This window comes from Triturus cristatus, chromosome 2_2 (assembly GCF_964204655.1).
Source record: "Triturus cristatus chromosome 2_2, aTriCri1.1, whole genome shotgun sequence".
Lineage (NCBI taxonomy): Eukaryota > Metazoa > Chordata > Amphibia > Caudata > Salamandridae > Triturus > Triturus cristatus.
Window position 1 is genome coordinate 406,091,188 of NC_140582.1, and position 12,902 is coordinate 406,104,089.

The following is a 12,902-nucleotide window of genomic DNA, read 5'->3' on the forward strand; positions in this document are numbered from 1 at the left end:
CTCTATGTGAGCTAATGATTTGGCAGAGAGGGTACTCTAACATTGCTGCAAAGGAGTACCCTCCCTGCTAAACTCTAACTCTGGCTCTATGTCTCCCTGAAAAAAAAATATGACTCAATCAAGTCCAGAGTAACTTAGGGGCATATTATCAAGCACGGCGTTAAAATTATCGCCGCTTTAGCGGCAGAAAACTGTTGGTAAAGCGGCGATAATGGGCTTGATAATATGCCGCAGAGAATTCCAATAGAAGCCCATGTTGAGACCAGAACCTGGGCTTCTGTGGGAATTCTCAAGGGCATATTATCAAGCCCATTATCGCCGCTTTAGCTGCAGTTTTCTGCCGCTAAAGCAGCGATAATTTTAACCTCTTCAATGCCCGTGACGAGCTGGTCTCGTCATGGGCCGCGGTTGCGCTGTGCCCATGACGAGACCAGCTCGTCACAAACCCCGCCCGCTAATGAAACGGCCGGCACAGGGCGGGGAAAGGGGCGGGCACTGAAGGGGTTAACGACGTTTCTTGACAATATGCCCCTTAGTTTCTTCATGCATATATCAGTCAGGTAAACTAACTGGTAATGCCTGGTGCTGGAGAAAGACACGATTATATCGAGGCACAACCGTCATTCTTTTTATAGAGAGGGTGAGCTGTTCACGCGCAGAGCTTCGTTAATTATCGAATTATGTAAAATAGTTTTAAAACATGAGGTTGCTGATTTCCAGCACCTTTACTTGCGGGCTATTTTCAAATGCTCAGATTATGGGGACCCATTTAAGTAATGCATGGTGCACTGACAAACTAGTACATGCAACGTGTTTTCCTCTATAAACTGTCAACTGCACCCAGATTGGATGTCACCAGTTTGATTTTGTGCTAAAAGCATATATAAGTTATTTGCCTCTGCATTCAGCTCCGTGAAAAAGAAATATTTGTTTGATGCCATAGGGAGATCTGTATCAAAAGCGGCAGCATGATTAAACAAAAAATTTAATATAAAACTAGATCCATAATGAAATGGTCCTGGGGTAAAACTCAGAGTTGTGGTTTAAGGTCACTTTCTGACAGATCAAACCTATTGTCTGGGACTCAAATTAAGACAATTCTTTTTGCTGCCACTCATAAAATAGCACCCATTTCTGGAGGGGCGGCACTGTCATCTTATAAGCCTCCTGATCCAAAACATATTTCTCTTTCACTTAACACATGAAATTCAGAGAGCTATCTCCACTTGAATTAAGAAAGCAGCAGAACAGTGCTATAATGGAAACGCAATAAAGTGACATGTATTGTGCAGGATAAAAAGAAAACCGTATATGTGCAATAGCAATGCTCATTTATTTAAATATGTATTTCTAAAATACTAGTTATGTAAGTTACGTTTAAAATGTACAATATAATAGTTTAAAATCGGGAATCTAAAGTGAGTTGTAACTTAATCTCAGTGTCTGTGCCTTCACTGCTGATTAGCGAAGTGTAAAATGGCATGGTTGTGAAATGCGAGTTGTCAGTTCAGGCCATAAAGTGCATAAGTGCATTATGGCCTTGCCACTTTTCTGCCAGTACGAAATATTGAATCTTTCCAAATGGCTCGATATGGCTTAGTAAATCATGATGAAGTAGGATTTGCTGATGAATTTCGAAACAGCAAAGCAGGTCCAAAAACCCAGGGGATGTTTCAAATAATTTCAAACAATCCGAATGGACATCTGACGGCCAATCACATTGACCTGTAAGAATGGGCCAGTCTGGTTGCGCCATTTGCTTTCCCTCCATTTTGATTGGGTATATGAACATTAAAGGAAGTGGTGAGGGTCAGATCCAGTTTCTGCAGACCGAACACAAGATAAGAAATTGGACTAGGCAACCTCTGTCTGAAATCGTTGAGGAATGTAGTGGCCGTCAGTGGTCACTAGGGGCCGTATCTATGTAGGGGTTCCAACTCCTTTACACCACGCAATGTGGAGCATGCGTGACGCAACCCCAAAATGCGATTCATCAAGTCACGCAAAGCCACTTTGCTTGGCCCTGAGTGGCTTGAGAAATCTGGAGTAATGCAATGCAGTGCAAAATGCTGCATTCTGTTACTCTTCCCCGTCGAGGTATTCCATGGGTATAGTGGGGGTGTTCCCACACAACACCCATGGATTTTGATGCATTCCCAGATTTACTATTAATGGTAGACGTCGGAATGTGGCAACATGCTACACCTTCCCAAGGGAGGCATATATTCATTTCTCCTTGTTACAATCTACAGCACACATAGAAAGAGGAACATGACTCGGGGTATTGTATTTGTGAAGGAAGGTGCCCCTTCCTCTATAAAAACAATACTGCATGCAATGCAGGCACCTTGCATAAAGGTGCAAGTGTGCCTGCATTGGAGTTAGGTAGCCCATTGTACGTCAGTGCTGGAAAAGGGCTGAAACATTCCGCATTGTGATAAATGCAACACATTACTGCCTTTTCCCTGTAATGCAGCACAGCAAGGTGACTTGCTGTGCTGCGTTACTTTTTGATAAATATGTAACATTTACAGTGTCAGCAGTGAGATCATATCACTGCCTGCAATGGTAAACTCCACTCTTCAATTGTGAAAATCCTAGCATAGACATAAGCACTGTTGGACCTCGCCCTCTCCATACAAGTCTCCCCCAAACCTTTTGCCTTCACCTTCCACTTTTTACTGAATTCGTTTTTGCTGGCCTTAGGACTTTGTGCACTTTACCACTGCTAAACACTCAGTGCAAAGCTTTTTTTGTGCTCTCTCCTCTAAATATGGTTAACTTCACTTATATCAAAAAGGCATATTTAATTTACTTATAAGTCCCTTGTAGAAAGGTACACCATGTAACCAGGGCCTGTAAATTAAATGCTATCAGTGGAACTGTAGCACCTGTTGTGCCACCCACTTAAGTACCACCTTAGAACATGTTCCAGGCCTGCCATTGCAGCCTGAATGCAGTTTTAAACTGACTGACAAATTCGGCTTGGCAATATAACCCCCTACCCAGGCCTCAAAATCTCCTTATATGACATATAGGTCACCACGACGGTATGCCGTAGGTAGCCCATCTGGCAGGGTGCAATGTAATTAAAAAGGTAGGACATGTACTTTTAAGTTTTGCATGTTCTAGTAGTAAAAAACTCCTAAATTATTTTTTCTCTACTGTAAGGCCTACCAGCTACCACCTCCCATAGGATAACATTGAAGATTCTCTATTACATTTACTAAGCTGTCATTTCAAATTGGGAGGAGGTAGCTATGTCATGTTTGATGTCTTTGGAAGTGTAATGAAATACCCTATTTAATGGTAGAGTCGGGTTTTTGATTACAATTTTGAAAATTCCACTTTTAGAAAGTTGGCGCTTTCCTGTCCTTTTTTGCCTGCACCCTGCCTTGGCTCACATGAGTGAGTTTACCTGACAGTTAGAATTTGTGAATCCCTCCCTGACCTCACACAATAGAGGGATTAGGTATGCCTGAATGGACCATCTGCTGGCAAGATGAGGGGCAGAGCTGAGCGCTGCCCCACTTGCAACTGAATATAGAATGTTCTGCCTTCAAACAATGGACATATCCCCTCCACATTGTCACTGCAGCCAGCTTGGAGCAGGGCAAGGGAGTCAGGAAATTCCATGCACTTCAAAGCCACTGTCTAGAAGCTTCTCCCACCTCCCAGAACTTGAGCACCAGGGTATAAATGTAGGACGTAAGACATCAGCTCTTCAGTACCCTTCTGGAACTGTGGATATTGTACCAGGAAGAAGGACTGCTATGCTGCTGAAAGGACTGCCAGTCTGCTGGACTGTTGACCCACTGCTGCCATGCTGACTTTCTGCCTTCCTGCCCTGCTGCCTCCTTGCCTATGAGAAGACAACTGGACCTGCAATTTCAACCATGAACCCAGGACACCAGAGTTACTCCAAGGGCTAGTCTGCTGGCCTCCTGATCTGAGCCTCAGGACATAAAAAGCTCCCCAACATCCTGCTTCTGAACCTGGACCTAGCTGAAGCAAATTTCCGACCCCAAGTGGTGCCCCCAGGTCCTGGACCCTAGATGTGGCCTCAAAAAGCAGTATTGATGTTGTTGGGCTCTCTATGACATGTCAGTTCATGCCAAAACCTTGTCGCCCACGCGCTAATCAACGCGACACTCTAGCATCCACCTCTTCATACTGCGCATCAACCTTCCCGGGGACTGCGAACACGAAGCTACAGCAAGGCCCAACCACAACACCTGGTCTGCTCTTCATGCTACTCCGGCAGCCTCAATCAACCCTCTCCCTGCTCCTTGTGGCCCCCTCCACCACAAATAGGAATCTTGCCACTGATTTTAAAAGGTAAACTTTCAGTGGGACTAATACGGTGACTGTAGCCAACCTGCGATCCATCGCAGTCGGTCTAACAATGTGACTTTGACCTGGACGAGCGCAACCAAATAGCCATGGTTGTCTCTTTATGCTTTTTGGCACTATTTTTACGAAAATCTTTAAAAATTCATAACTCCAGGTCTACTGATTGGATTTTTGTTGTCAGTTATTTATTAAAAGTGACTCTACTTTTCCAAATTCTATGGGAGTGTTCTTCTGTTGTGTGTCCACTTTGTTTCTGTTTGTGTGCTGCATAAATACTTTACACATTGCCTCTAAGTTAAGTCTGACTGTTTTTTGTGCCAACCTTCCCAGGGTTAAGCACAGATTAAATTAGTGACTTTTTTGTGGTTCCCCATGCAAGGGAATTTGTCTGTTGCTTGACAATGGCTCTCACCCCAGTCAACTACCAACTCAATTTCTCACAAGCACTGATTAGATTTGCAACGTAAATGCTACATTTCAAGACAGACCTACATTAATTACACTTTTGTTTTACATGCTTATATCAAAATGAAAAGGATGGCTATCTTCTATGGCATATATGCATTATTAAGCTAGCTCTAACTATACTATTTTCAAAGTCCCTGAGAGAAATACTTTGAATAATTGAGAACACTGTACAGTCATCAGTTCAGCACAGTGTTGTGCCAGACTAAAAATTGCACTCTGCAGTTTCTTGTTTTCATCTTGTAGCAGGGGGCATTCCCCAATGACTGGAAGCTGGCTGAGGTCAAGCCCCTCCTCAAGAAACCCTCGGCTGACCCAAAAGACCTGAAAAACTATCAGCCCATCTCTCACATTCCCTTCTCAGCCAAAGTCACAGAGAAAGTCGTCAATGCACTACTGAGCACCTTCGTCGAAGAGAAGGCCATCCTCGACTCCTCCCAGTCTGGATTCCGCAGCAACCACAGCACCGAGACCAACCTCCTTGCCGCCACCGACGACACCCACATGCTACTCGACCAGGGACACACTGCGGCCCTCATCCTGCTAAACCTTTCTGCTGCCTTCTCCCACCGCACTCTTTCACCCAAACTCCACGACGCTGGCATACAGGGACCCGCCCTGGATTGGATCCACCCCTTTCTCTCTGGCAGAACCCAAAGGATCAGACTCCCACCCTTCCTCTCCGAACCCACAGAGATCAACTGAGGAGTACCCTAAGGATCATTGCTCAGCCCCACGCTCTTCAACATCTACATGGCCCCCTCTCGCCACCATTGTCAGACAGCATGGGCCCAGCATAGTATCCTACGCCAACGACACCCAGCTCATCCTCTCCCTTATGAACAACTCTGAAGATATCAGACTCAGCTTCCAAGAAGGAATGAAAGACGTTGCAGCCTGGATGAGCTACAGCTGCCTAAAACTGAACTCGGAGAAGGCAGAAGTCCTCATCCTTGGCCCCTCCCCCACCGCGTGGGACAGCTCTTGGTGGCTCTCCACCCTTGGAAACCCACCCACCGCAACAGACCATGCCCGGAACCTTGGCATCATTCTAGACTCTTCCCTCACCATGGTTCGCCAAATCAATGCCATCGCCTCCACCTGTTTCAACTCCCTCCATGTCCTCCACAAGACCTTCAAGTGGATCCCCCCAAAGCCAGAAAGACCATCACCCATGCACTCATTACCAGCAAACTGAACAACAGAAACGCCCTCTATGCGGGAATCAACAAATCCCTGCCACAGAAACTCCAGACCACCCAGACCACCGCAGCCAGACTCGTCCTCAGAACCCCACGACATCAGCACTTGACCCAACACCTGCGAGACTTCCACGGGCTCCCCGTCGAGAAGAGAGTAACTTTCAAGCTACTCACCCACGCCTACAAATCCCTCCACAACATCAGACCCAAATACCTCATCGAAAGAATCTCTTTCCACGCACGCAAAAGAAACCTCTGCTCCGCTGACCTTGCCCTGGCAGTGACCCCACGCATCTGCAGAACCAGATGCTCCCCATTCTGCACACCTTCATGACCTGGCTTTTCAGCTGACCAGGAGCTGCACCCCCCCAGCACCTTGAGACCCTAACGGGTAAGTAGTGCATTTTAAAAGCCCCTGATTGATTGATTGATTGAGTGTGTATTGGCCTTTATGAGTTCAGTCGTGGCCTCACATAGTCCCCATTAGTGACTTTGTGGATATGATTGAAATCACTAGACCATACATATCATTGTTTTTTCCAGAACAACTTTGTCCTACTTTGACAATTGTGCATGAACTTTTGCTAAAAGGTATTTGCCTACATAAGTTTGATCTTGGAATATTTATGCAGTTTGATCATAGAAGGGGGAGTGGGTTTAATGCAGGGACCTTATTGTAGTGTCTTGAGAGTTAGTGATGATGGGATCCTATTGGTTCCTGATGGCCCCGGTAGAACTGTGAAGTAAGTGTTTGGTGTGATGAATAGAGTTCATTTTAAAATGTTGACTTCGCAGTTGCATGCAGAGGAGTAAAGACGTGTAATACCAAGCTCTGTGTGTGGTGTATTCATTTATGAGTGTCCTGGCTGTGGAGGACACTACAACTGGTGACGAGATAGGGTAAATGTAACATGAAGATCGACAGTGCTCTCTCAGAAAGTTTCTTTTGGTACAGCAAACTGCTTGTGCATGCCACACATGCCTCAGTCTAAGTAACAAGAACATTTCTAATGCAAAGAAATGCTAAAGGCAGGAGAAAACCAATAAAATGCGAGGAGTCGGGAAGGGTGAAGAACCTGTGCAAGAACCAAAGCCTCTACTCACCACTAAAGAAGAAGACAGCGCCTCATGGCCAAAGAGAGGGCACGACGACCCGGGTGGTAGCATGCGGCTCGTGTTTGATGAAGGAGAAAGTTCCACAGGTTATGATGCTGCTGCAATCTTAAAACCTCTGGCTCCCGTCGATACCGCCAAAAAGAAAAATATTGATGACAAAAGGACTGCCTGGATCGAAATGCTTGATGATTTAATTGATGCAGTGGAAGAAACATATAACAAAAGATTGTCAAATGCCTCAAAAATCGTGCCGGTGAAGGAGTAAAAGAGCTAATAAAGAAACTGCTGCAAACTGACAAGACCACATACTGTCAAAGAAGCATTAAATCTCAAGTTCAATTCAATGCCGAATGTCAATTACGAAAGATATATTTTCAGTCAGGAATGAGAGAAAGCTGGTGAAACAATCAAAGAATTTGTTGAGATACTTGATACGTTCATCAAACACTGTAAGTTCAATGAATTCAATGGTGAAGATGCAATATGTCTCAGAGTTATTGACGGATGTCGGTCATATTAATTCAGACAACGAACGCTGAGAGAAACCCTTAGCATGGAGTGAGTTCTCATGGCTGTCAGAGCTAAGTAACGTGCTGGTCGAAACGCTCCTGACATGGAAGCAGGAGGTGCCCAGAGTGAGTCAGTCATGATCATAAAATGTAAGCAGAAACACAAAGCTGAAGGACACAAAGTGATGTCCTAAGAAAAATAATATGGGCTTTAGATGTGGAATTCCGCTTCTGCACAAAGATAAATGTCCCACCATTGGACAAGTATGCAAAGGCTGTGGGAAGGTGAGCCATTTTGCAATGGTTTGCAAGGCAAAAGAAAAGCTAAGTGTGTCATGGCAAGAAAACAAAATGAATGCCTCAACATTCCAGAAGCAAAGTTCTATGCATGCCCACAATGTAAACAAAGTATATTGTGTAAATATTCGTCCAAGTGTCTTCAGTTTCATTGTCAAGTGACAGTGAGGAAGACAAATGTGCGATGTTGATGTTTACCACAGAAAAACATGTGCATGTGGGACTGGCCGCATGCAGAGAGGAATACAAGTCAAAGAAAAGTCAATGAGTAAAATCACAAAAGTCATTCAAACACTATCTGAAAGTTACACTAAAAGTAAACAATTACTCAATACATTTTATAATTGACAGTGGTGCATTGATAAACATTATGCCTGAGGAAAAAACAAGGAACTGTCTCCATTGTCGGGTCTCACACCGTCGAAGACTAAATTGTTTACATGGGCTGCATGGACGCCATTTAAGAGTTAAGGTTTATTCGTAGCAATAATGAGATACAAAAAGATAAAACAAAAATACAAGCACCCATTCCTGTCCTTCAAGGTACATCATCAAGGACCTGTTTACTCAGCTTCAATACTGCTCCTGATATGGGACTGGTATCTGTGAACTACAACATGAATCCCAAAATAGTAAGCCAGTTCCGATCGTTGTTTCATGGATTAGGAAAACTTAAGACCATGAAAGTGCAACTGCATATCAATGAGGACATTCGTCCTGTTACTCAAAGACATGGACACATTGCATTTCATCTACAAGAAGCTGTTGAGAAGTGAGTTTGAGACAATCCTAAAGCTTGATATCAGTAAGCAATTTTCAGGATCCTTAGGAGGAGTCCTGCAAATTATTCTATATTAGCTAGTATCTCTATTGGTAAAAACTAACAGGAGGTGAGACACTTCCAGTACTAATATTTGGAGTTGGAGCAGGCAGGGCTGGAAACTCAAGATGTCTGCCAGCTCAGCCTCTCCTGCAGCGCACTAGTTGTTCCTTCCAGTCACGATTGGAATGTGAAGCGTGCGCTGATTAACAAACGTTCACTTCACCTGAGTAAAGTCATGAGTAGGCACCTTTTTTGAAGTTCTCTGTCACGTTAGATAGATAAGGTAGGAGCATCTTGTTTCATCGTTACAGACTCGTCTGTAACATTTCTGTAAAGTTATTCTTCCTGAGTACCATTTCGCAAATGAGCATGTATTTGGTGAGACGGAGCAGTGTCTCTTACTATGAGTCAGTCAACCGTGGTCCTGCATTATAATAAGAGAGGACTTGGTTTAATTGGTAAATAGTGTCCCAATGCTGAACAATACCTTCTGAGAGAGCAATGTCTCTTGTTGGAGGCTCTCAACCACGCTTCTACTTACAGGTTAGGGAAGGAGTCGGTACACAAACAGAATAGCGTTCAGTGGAGCGCCTAATCAAAAGGAGAAATTCCTCACTCGCAGATCCTATCTCCACTTTAAAGTGATTGTTATAAAAAAATAAACAAGAAAAGAAGAAAGATAACTGCCGATAGCTTTCCTGCACATTCTTTCTATATTTCGAGCTAAAAACCAAAGCATTTGGCAAGCGAAAGAAGATAGTAAGATTAACAGAGAAACATTTGAGGAACAATTACCTGAATGAACAGTTGTTTCCAGTTCCTTTCCTGAGATCTTTCAGACGTGCAAGTACTTCCTCTGGAAAGAAAAGACAATAAAAAATGAATAATTTGCTTAATATGTGAAAACGCAATGCCTGATTCCACCTACACTGACATATAGCAGATTACTAGAAGAAACAAATGTATAAGTGTATAGAAGAGGAGCAATAGTTTTAAATTGTTTGGTTCCAAACATCATGAGAAGGGTACCATAACTGAAAATAAAAGAGAAGACTGAAAAGACCTTCTTGGAGTGGAACCACAATTGCTTGGCTGTCTCTTCTTTTTTCTTGATCTCCTTTCCCCCCTTGGAACTCAGCTGAGCCTGGCGGGACATTGGGACTGACACTGTTCTGCTCCTGTGCAAGTCTGTCATACTAAGTTCCTGACAGAGTGAAGTACCCTCATGGTTACTTGCACCTGAGCAGAATGGCCAAAGTTATAAAACTAAAGAACTTAGGAAAGATTTGGGGGTGTATTCAGAAAGAGCTAGTGGCAGTAAAGGAAGAGAACAAAACATTGCGACAAGAAATAGTGAGTTCAAGAAGGGAAACCTCAGATTTAACCACTTGTATGAATGAAATGGTGTCAAGAGCTAGTCTGAAAATTCCTACATCTGAATCCTCTAGTCCAACCACTAGCATAATGTCTTTCACACCTTCTCAAGTTGTCCGCTCATTATCTCCAGTGATTCCCTTAGCACCCCCCAGAGCGTTTTAGTGAGATCCTCAAAATACTCAAAATGTTTTGAAACAATGTTCACTTCATTTTATGTGCCGTCCAATGATTTCCTCCGATGCACAGTCTCGAGTAGCCTTTATCTTGTCTTATCTAAGTGGAGATGCGGCATCATGGTCAATGCCTCTAGTAAGAAAATATGATTCAATTCTATATGACTTCGAGGAGTTCAAGAGGGAATTTCTTCAAATATTTGATAGAAGAAAGGCATCACAAGCAACCGACAATGAGTTGTTAGAGTTGAACCAAGGAAATAGAGAGTTGATTACTTATCTAGTTGAACTGACCAAATTAGTAGTAGTAACTGAATGTCCTGAGAATAAAAGAGCAACGGTCTTCTATAGGGGTCTAAAAGACTTAGGGCCTCATGTAGGTAGCATACCAGTTACCACTTCTTAAATACCGAACGTTACCGAATCGGTATTTAAGAAGTGGTAACTCGTATGTAGGTAATGAGTCGGTAATTTTTACCGATTCGTTACAATTCGGTAATTACCGAATCGGTATTTACCGATTCGGTAATGAGGCATACCTTCCCATTGAGGGGAAGGTATGCCTCATTACCGAATCGGTAAATACCGATTCGGTAATGGTGGAGAACATGCAAGGGTGGCAGGGTGTCACATTGACACCCTGTTGCACCCCTGATTCGGCCATGTGTGCACATGTGGCACACATACATGCCCTAAGGGCATGTATGTCTGCCACATTGCACACTGCTAAGCGCTGAAAAATGCTAATACACATACATTAATTATTTACCACCAACTATTAGTTGGTGGTAAATACCGACTCCTAAACACACCCACACACTCCCCCTACATCTCATTTTTGGATTCGGAATTTACCGAATCGGTATAATTACCGAATCGGAAAAATTACCGATTCGGTAACATTACCGATTCGGTAATTTTCCCGATTCGGTAATTTTACCGATTCGGTAAATTCCGAATCCAAAAATTGTCCCCCTACATACCAATAGCCAAAATACCGGTCGGTAACGGTATAATTACCGAAAATCGGCCGTTACCGACCGGTATTTGGCGACCTACATGAGGCCCTAATTGAAGAATGCCTTCGCACAAATCCCTAATCGACCAACTGAGATTTCAGCGTTAGTAGATTTGGTGCTGGATAAAGGGCCTCATGTAGGTAGCCAAATACCGGTCGGTAACGGCCGATTTTCGGTAAATATGCCATTACCGACCGGTATTTAGACAAGTGAGATGTAGGAGTCCAAAAACAACTTTTCGGTAAATATGAGGCGGTAAATACCGAATCATAATTACCGAATCCTAAAATACCGATTCATATTTACCGAATACATATTTAACGAATCGGTAAATATGAAGTGGTAAATATGAAGTGGTAAAACTGAAAATGACATGTAGGAACAATCGGTAATTAAGAAATCCATGAAAATCGGAAATTAAGAGTCGGTAATTAACACGGATTGAAAGCAGGTGGTAACCATCAACAGTGCATATAATCAATCCCAAAATGCAACAGCGTGGACAACATGGCCGCTCTGTATGTCATTGCAAGGCGCCTACGTCTACAGGCAGCAGGTCTGAGGATTTGGAGACGGGAGGAACGCATCTACAGACAGCGCATCACACTCTTCCAGCTGACTGATGCAGAGATACATGAAAGGTACAGGCTACACCCCCAAACCATCATGGACCTGATAAGGGACCTGCACCCACTCCTGGACCAGCCAACAAGAAGGGCGCATGCCATACCACCACATGTGCAGGTGCTCTGCAGCCTACATCTACTGGCATCCGGCAGTTATCAGGTGGTGATAGCTGCGGTGGGTGGTGTATCCCAGAGTTGCCTGTCCCGTTTCTTCAGGAAGTTCCTGGATGCCATGATGCAGAGAATGCACCACTACATCAGCTTCCCAAACACACAGGCTGCACTGCAGAAAACCAAAACAGACTTTTATCACATGGCACAGTTCCCCCATGTCATTGGCTGTATTGATGGCACACACATCCCAATCTGCCCACCAGCTGACACTGAGCACATCTACAGGAACAGAAAGTCCACCCACTCCATCAATGTGCAGGTGATCTGTGATGCAGGGAACATCATCACTGATATTGTAGCGAAGTTTCCTGGGAGCACCCACGACTCTTACATCTTCCAGAACAGTGGGATCTACACACGACTGAGTGCCGGAGAATTTGGAGAGGGATACCTGCTAGGTAAGTAACAGTGACGCCCCTTGAAACCTGCAAATCATAGTGTATAGAGGCATGTGACTGATGTTTCCCTTTTACTCACCTAGGCGACAGTGCATATGCCTGCCGGTCATTCATCCTCACTCCCTACCTACACCCATCAACCCAGAGTGAGAGACGATACAACGTGGCACATAAAACAACACGCAATGTGGTGGAGCGCACGTTTGGACTACTGAAGAGCAGGTTCCGCTGCCTCCACAAGAGCGGAGGCGCCCGCCAGTACACACCCATCAACTGCTGCAAGATCATTGCCACTTGTGCAATGCTGCACAACCTTGCCACGAAGAAAGGTACAGATGTGGAACTAACATATTTTGAGGACAACGAGGAT